Here is an 8,376-nt window from a genome sequence, read left to right on the forward strand (position 1 = left end):
GGCCACAAGGTAGTAGTAGATTTCACGTCATTGAACTTGAGCAGCAGTTCAGAAACCTCCTTTGTTAACTGGGAAAAGCTTGCAGTGAACTTTGTAATCTCCCCCACTTTAATTCTATGCTATGATTTTGAGGGGTACAAAGGTGAGTGCCTACTCCCCCGAAAGCGTCACTAATTCTGCTTGGAGAGCATGGCCTGGGCTCAGTGCTGACTCACTGTATCATCTTGATGAGGCAAATGAGATCCGGAGAAGCAGGGAGTTCACTAAGGTCTTACACATACTGAGGCATGGAGTGAAAAGCTAACGTTGATTGAGGGCTTACTCTATGCCAAGCACTTTTCTAAGTACTTTAAACATATTAACTAATTTAGGTCTCAGGATTCCTCCCTACAGTGTGTACTATTATTATCAGCCCCCATTTTGAAATGAAGGAAGTTTAGATAACTTGCCCAGGCTGCACAGGTAGGATGTGGTGGGTGTGGGGTTTGAACCTAAGCGGTTTTATCGCATAGCTCCTAACTAACTGCATTTAGTGCTGCCAAGTTTCCTGAATCCTTTCCCCTGCATCCAGTTCCTATTGTCTGATAGGGCATCTTTGCCCCTTCCTTCAGGCAAGGAGATCATGGTTCAAATCATATTTGTCTTGTTCTCCCACATTTATAGCATACCCTGGAGATAATGATGTTACTGCAGATATTGCCTTATTAAGTAATTTTTTTTTGATCTGTTGCTTCAGATAGCTCAATTTACAAAAGATCTATCATTAACTAGTGGTCAATGTTTTCCCTTAGATTGAACCAAAGATTGATCATGGAAATAGAGGAAGATTCAAGCTTTTGCTCCTAAAATGCTCCACAATGGTACTTTCCATTCCAGCTACTGAACTCCATGTGACTGTGGGGTTTTTTATTCATGACTTATGATACAATGTACCCTCTATGCATTATTCTTTTTTAAAAAAATTTTTAAAAGATTTTATTTATTTATTTGACAGAGAGAGACACAGCAAGAGAGGGAACACAAGCAGGGGGAGTGGGAGAGGGAGAAGCAGGCTTCCCGCCAAGCAAGGAGCCCGACGTGGGGCTTGATCCCAGGATCCTGAGACCATGACCTGAGCCGAAGGCAGACGCTCAACCACTGAGCCACCCGGGCGCCCCCTCTATGCATTATTCTGATTCTGAAAATTGCCAATGCCCTTAAAATTTCAAGTTTAACTATTTTGAGACTGTCCATTCTAAGCCATATAACTGATGCCACCGTAGCTGCTTTTGACCGGTCTTTTGTTGGCAGTCAGAGCCAGCACTAGCCCGTGGTTTTCTGTGGTGTCCAGTCCGAAAATAACTGCCTACAACTGTATTATTGAGTAGGCCGTTTTGATTAGATTTTATTTATTCACATTTATTTATTCATTCATTTTCTGAATTCCTAGTATGATGGATGCAGGAAAGTTCCTACTAGAAGAGTTTGTAGTCTAGCATGACTATGGTACTGTGTAATAATTAGACAAGATTCCAAACAAGGAATTATCTCAACAGTTTTCATCAATTAATTATGTAGTTGGAAAAAAATCAAGAGTGTATGAATTATTCAACTTAAGAACAATTGTATCCCAATAGCTCATTTATAAACTGACTATTTGGAACCCAAAACATATTTTTTTTTCCAGGTTGGATCACAGAAATTGCAGCTGAATGACATTTTCCTCTTCATTTAAGTCCTAGTAGCAGCGAGGAAGAGGATGGTAAGAAAACAGAAAGGAGGAGGGTAAGAAAGAGAGTAAGCAGGAAAGCAGTGGAAAATGCTGGCAGTAACATGATCTGACCCTGACCCGGGCAAGTTCCTTTATCTCTGTGAGCCTCAGTTTCCTTATCTGTAAAAGAAATAATGTTACATAACTCTCAAAAGCATGAAGCATCTGGCAAAGTGGCCAGTACCTGCTTTCTTAGGTAGGAACTTTCTGCAACTCCTCCACTTTCTAGTGCCCTAATTTACAGACTTTTTAAACTTCTCCATCAACATTAGCCAAAATTAGCACATTCTCTCAAATTATCTTTCACCGAAATTACCTGCCTTTCCTTTCGAGCTGTTCAAAACTCTAATTAACTCAGGATTGTTGATCTTGGCTGGGTGTTAGGAGGAAAACAACGAATTCACACAAATGCATGAAGGCTTGACAGTCTCTGAAATCTCCTCAAGTTAGTTGCATTAAAAAAAAAAAAAAAAAAAAAAAACCTGCTTATTATCCAGAAAGCATGTCTCAGTGATGCGATTTCAGTCAGCATGCCAAAGTGAAGTCAAAACTTCAGGCACAGTAGGGGAAAGATATTTTTGGGCTGGTGAAGGTCAGCTCATTCTGCGTACCTGTCCCTGGTCAGCTCCATGCTGCATTTCCTTTTTCACAGTATCTTTCCTTTCTTTACTTCTGAACCTCCAATTTCTCTAAAGCTTTTTGCCTGCCCAGAGTGGCTTTTTGGCAGGAGCACCAGGGGTTCCAGAGGTGAGGAGACAAAGGGAGGAAGGGGCATTTGCACATGCTGTTCATATTCCTGAGTCATTTATAGGTAAGGGTTGTCTCTACTAGCATTTCAGATGCTCTTTACAAGGCTGTGATAATAGCTGGGGGATTGTTTAGATGTGAGTTTGGATCAAAATGTTCATTGGCAGTGAAAGTATAAATTAATGGAACCATTAAAGACTCTCCAGTGGCCTTACAGATAAGTTTTGTAAGAAAGATTGACTTACAAATATTTTTTAACAAACTGCAAAACTTTCATGTTTGAATTGGCATGGATCTTGGAGATTTATTGTGTCCTAGACCCTCATTTTAAATACAAGGAAACCAAATCCCAGAAAGGGAAACATGACCAGCCTCTATACTTGCTCTTGTTCTCATTTCCTCTGGCTCTTCCACAAAGCTGGGAGAACAGGCGTGGAATGACAGTGGTCAAGTGTGCCCATGTTACTCACTGGAAGGCAGGTTCCTCCCCAGATGGTCAGCTTTAAAAGGAAGCTGCTGAGTAAAGGAAAGTAGAGTGCTAAATATGTGGCAACTTCTCTGAAGTGTGAGGCAAGGAATGGGGAAGGGAATCTTGCACATTTACATGCTCAGAACTGCCATCTCAGTACCATAACTTGACTCCCTGCTCACATTAGCAGTGGTGGGAAGATGTAGAAATGATACCAGGAGGATTGTTTGGGGAGCTCATCCCATTTTATACAGGGTTATTATGTAACACCATAACCCCCTGATGTTTCCTCTTATGCTAATTAAGGAAAAAATTATAATTTGTCAGAAAGGCTAAAAATACTCGACTCTACCTCACAAAGTGGTGGGAGTATCAAATGAGGTAATCTATGTAACATATTTTATAAACAAGTGTACACAAATGCAAGATGTTCTCACAAACGCCGACTACCTTACACATAACATTTTTACTCTGTCTTTCCTCTTTCAGAATTGATTAAGTTTCTCTTCAGGCTGGCATAATTCTCATAATGTCAGTCCATGAGTAGAGATTCAGTTTTTTATGGTTGGGACTTAAATGCATTGCCAGGGGGAGTATGGAGGGTGAGAATCAAAGCTCGGTAGATTTCTAGTTATCACTGCTCCTTCACATTCCTCTGAAAAGTGCAGGTCAGTGGGCAAATGCTCCAGGGCCTGCTGGGGATATCTGACCCTGAAAATAGTGAAAAAATGAAATTAAGATTTTTTACTGTGCCCCCAGCAAAAACAATTACTGAACCAGTCAAATGTTAGTGTGACTGAAGCCTATGGTCGTAATTGTGATTCTAGGACAGTTCTTAGAACGTGTGCCTTCCCCTTAATAAAATGTTTTAATTGTATTATATAATTTTTAATCTTCCATGGAAAATAGCATCATTTCTTCTGCTGAATCCTTGAATTTCCACTTCTCTGTAGCTTGGTGTTTTAACTTAATCAAACATTTATCACTGCAAAGAAATTCAAGCACAAAGTAATTTTCATTGCTTGGTCCTTCACCAAGCCAGTATTTGACCTGTGCTATCCATATTTCATATATAAACAATGATAACTTCTCCATTATTTAAAAAGTACATAAATATATGACCCAGTCAATTATGGCAACTATCCAAGAGTATATTCATTTTGAAATTACCCAGTTAAATAACAGAGTGTATTAACTTTATTTTGTAATGTACGTGTGTTCAAAGATTTAAAAAGAAATTACAACCATTATATTTTGCTTAAATACACTTGAAGGCTTTGTATAAGTTATTCATAATGTCTCTATTGACCTTAATGATGCATATTGCAAAAGTCTATCATAAATATTTTTAATAACTCACAGAACAGGAATCTTCCTTCAGTGAGATAGGATTTGCCAGTCTGACATAGGGATGGATGGGCAGAAAACAGCATATAAGATCACAGAGTTGGGAGCAGCTTTCAGAGTCCAGAATCTAGGCAAAGACAAGGCAAGGGTGAATAGTATACAATAGCCAGGGGTTGGGAACATCCAGGGGGTCAAATAGAGATAAAGAGCCTGGTAGATATAAGAAATCAGCTGTCAGAGAAGCAAAAAATAGACCAGTCATTTTTAATGAGGGAAGTGGGTCAGGACACCTGTGATCACACCACACCAACCACTGGACATCACTGAAGTTTTTTTAGTCCAGCTTGGGCTATTTTGCAAGTTTAATTAATGCTGTGGAGCTTCTCCAAAAACATGTACACTTTTCTTGCAGTTTGAGGACATGGTTCATTGCTGGTAATCCTCTAAGTGTCCATAGACTGCAACATGAAAACTATTCTTATTTGATGCAAAGCCTTTTTTGGTTAGGAGATCTGCATCTTACCGGATGGTCATGGTTGAAGGTTAATTATCATATACTGCATCTACCTGATTCTGAAGATAAATCAGGCAAATTCATAAGTTTCTGTTTCCCCTACTAATGAGGGATTTTCATAACCCCTTGCTATTTCTTTTACCTATCTGAAAAACCCAAAACAATGCAAAACAACAGCAAAACAAAACACAATAAGCCAGACAGGGAAAGTTATTGACAGTTTTCTGAGGTTGCCCAACTGTAAACTCTTCTTCATGCATCTCCATTACCAATTTGGACAATGAGTGTCAGGAACATAGGTAGCATTTTCAGACTATTTTGTATGTATTTGTACTCAACCTGTTGGGATGCTATCACAGAAACCTTCATATGCATTCTAAGCAGTAGAAAGCAGATCCTTCAGTCACATGAAGTGCTCATGTTTCTCTACATCTGGGCATCAAGGTCATCAGTAAGCCTCACGTACGTTGTGTTTTATGAGAGTGATTGTCCTCTCAATGTGGGGGTGATAGGGCCAATATTTTGGATCTTCACTTTGGTCAAAGGTCAGTTTTTTTTGGACTCTATATTCACTTAAATGGAGCAGAAAAATGAATAAGAGATGAATAATAGTTTAGATCAAGCATTCTCTTTCACTTGAGATACTTCAAAATATTTGGGTGAGTTGCTTAATTTTTCTTTTCTTTTTTTTTTTTTACTAATTCACATGGGCATTTTTTTCAATAATGCATTGTATGCAATGCAGTTAAGACAATAATGATTTTTTTTCCTCCAAAAATGGAGGGCATTCATTTCAAATTCATTTTCTTTAAAATTGTTACTTTTACATCAAAAAAATCTGACATTTATGTTTATGCAACTCATGATTTTTACCATTTGTTATGTGTTTGGAAGTAAAGTCCTTTATGGCTTTTATATCATAACATTGGAACTCCAAAGGTCCTGTAATATAAGCAGCAGAAATAATAGGAAAGATAACAAACAGATAAGCAAGTGAATATGAACACAACACTATGTGATATTCTGTTTAAAAGTGCATAACCTGAATCTAAACAGAAGGAACTATCTGGGAAATTTGAAGTGAAGAACATTCCTCTAAATGACAGATCTCTATTCCTAAAACATGTCAAAGTCATGAAAACATAAAGAATGATGAATGTTCCAGATTAGGGAACATTGTGGGGGCAATTGGCAAAATTTGAATATATATTAGATCAATGTTCAATTTCCTGAATATTATAATTCTACTTTAGGTACATAACAATATATCTTTGTGTTTATGAAGTATACATCTAGACATGAGGTCTGCAACTAACTCATTTCCACCCCAGCTTCGCTGAAATATAATTGACCTATAATATTCTATATTTAAGGTGTACACTCTTTTGATCTGATACACTTACATATTGTAAACTGATTACCACCCTTTTGTTTCCTAACACCTCCATCATGTCATGTCACATAATTGCCATTTCTTTTTGTGGTGAGAACACTTAAAATTTACTCTCTGAGCAACATTCAAATATATACAAAATTATTACTATAATCACCATGCTGTTTATTAGATTCCCAGAATTGACTTACCTAATAACTTTGACCAACATCTTATTTCTCACACATTCAACGCCTGATAACCACCACTCTATTTTCTGAGTGTGTTAGGTTTCACATATAAGTGAGATCATCCAGTATTTGGCTTTTTCTGTCTGACTGATTTCACTTAGTATAATGCCCTCAAAGTTCATCTATGATGTCACAAATGGAAGAATTTCCTTCTTTCTCCCAGTGGAATAATGTAACATTGTATATATATGTCACATTTTTATCCATTCATCCGTTGATGAACACTTAGGTTTTTTCCATATCTTAGTTATTGTAAATAGGAGTACAGATATCTGTTCAATATCCTGTTTTCATTTCCTTTGGATATGTACCCAAAAGTGGGATTGTTGGATATATGGTTGTTCCATTTTTAATTTTTTGATGACCCTCCATACTGTTTTTCATAGTGGCTGTACCAAATTATATTGCCACCAACAGTGCACAAGGAAACCCATTTCTCTGTATCTTTGCTGGTATTTATCTCTTGCCTTTTTGATAACAGCCATTATAACAGGTATGAGGTGATGTCCCGCTATGATTTTGATTTGCATTTCCTTGATGAATATTGATGTCCAGTACCTTTTCATGTACCTGTTGACCATTTGTGTTTGTTTTTTTTTTTAAAGATTTTATTTATTTATTTGACAGAGAAAGATACAGTGAAAGAGGGACAAGTAGGGGGAATGGGAGAAGAAGCAGGCTTCCCGTGAAGCAGGGAGCCTAATGTGGGGCTTGATCCCAGGACCCTGGGATCACAACCTGAGCTGAAGGCAGACACTTAACGACTGAGCCACCCAGGCGCCCCCCTGTTGACCATTTGTATGTCTATTAGAAAAATGCCTATTTAGTACCTCAGCCAATTTTTTAATTATTTTTTTGCTATTAAGCTGTATGAGTTCTTTATATATTTCAGATATTAACCCATTATCAGATATATAATTTGCAGTATTTTTCCCTGTCATAGATTGTCTTTTCATTTTGTTGACAGTTTGTTTTGCTGGTCAGAATCTTTTTAGTTGGCTGTAGTTCCATCCATTAATTTTTTATTTTGTTGGCTCTTTTTGGATTTCTTTTTTGAACTGTTGATTGTTTAGGAATGTGTTGCTTAATTTCCACATATTAGTGAATTTTCCAGCTTTCCTCATGTTATTTATTTCTAGTTTCATACCATTGTGGTTAGAAAAGATACTTGGTATGATTTCAATCTTCTTAAATTTTCTAGGATTTTTTTGGTGACCTATCATATGATTTATCCTGAAGAATGTTCCATGGATGCTTGAGAAGTATATGTATTTTGTTGCTGTTGGATGGAAAATTCTGTATATATCTGTTAGGTCGATTTGGTCTAAAGTATGGTTCAAGCCCAACATTTCTATGTTGATTTTCTGTCTAGATTTAGCCATTATTGAAAGTGAGGTATGAAGTCCCCTACTATTATATTTCTTTCTCTTTTCCCTTTAGATCTGTTAGTATTTGCTTAATATACTTAAGTGCTATAACACTGGGTGTAATGTTGTAAATTTCACATATGTATGTATAATTTATAACATATTTATGATTGTTGACCCCCTTATAATTATATAATGACCTTCTTTGTCTCTTGTTACCCCTTTTGGCTGAAATGTACTTTGTCTGATATAAATACAGCTACCCCTGCCCTCGTTTAGTTTTCACTTGCGTGGGATATATTTTTCCATACTTTCACTTTGAATCTGTATGTGTCCTTAAAGCTGAAGTGAGTCTTTTGTAGACAGCGTATAGTTAGTTATTGTTTTCTAATCTGTCCAGTAGCTCTATGTCTGGTTGGTGAATTCAATCCATTTATATTTAGAGTACTTGTTGATAGGTAATGGCCTACTAATGGCATCTTATTAATTATTTTTTGACTGCTTTATAGTTACCTTGTTCCTTTCTTCCTCTTTTGCTGCCTTCCTTTGCGAATTAATG

Source organism: Mirounga leonina, unplaced genomic scaffold, assembly GCF_011800145.1.
Source record: "Mirounga leonina isolate KUSES-001 unplaced genomic scaffold, KU_Mleo_1.0 Mir_260, whole genome shotgun sequence".
NCBI lineage: Eukaryota > Metazoa > Chordata > Mammalia > Carnivora > Phocidae > Mirounga > Mirounga leonina.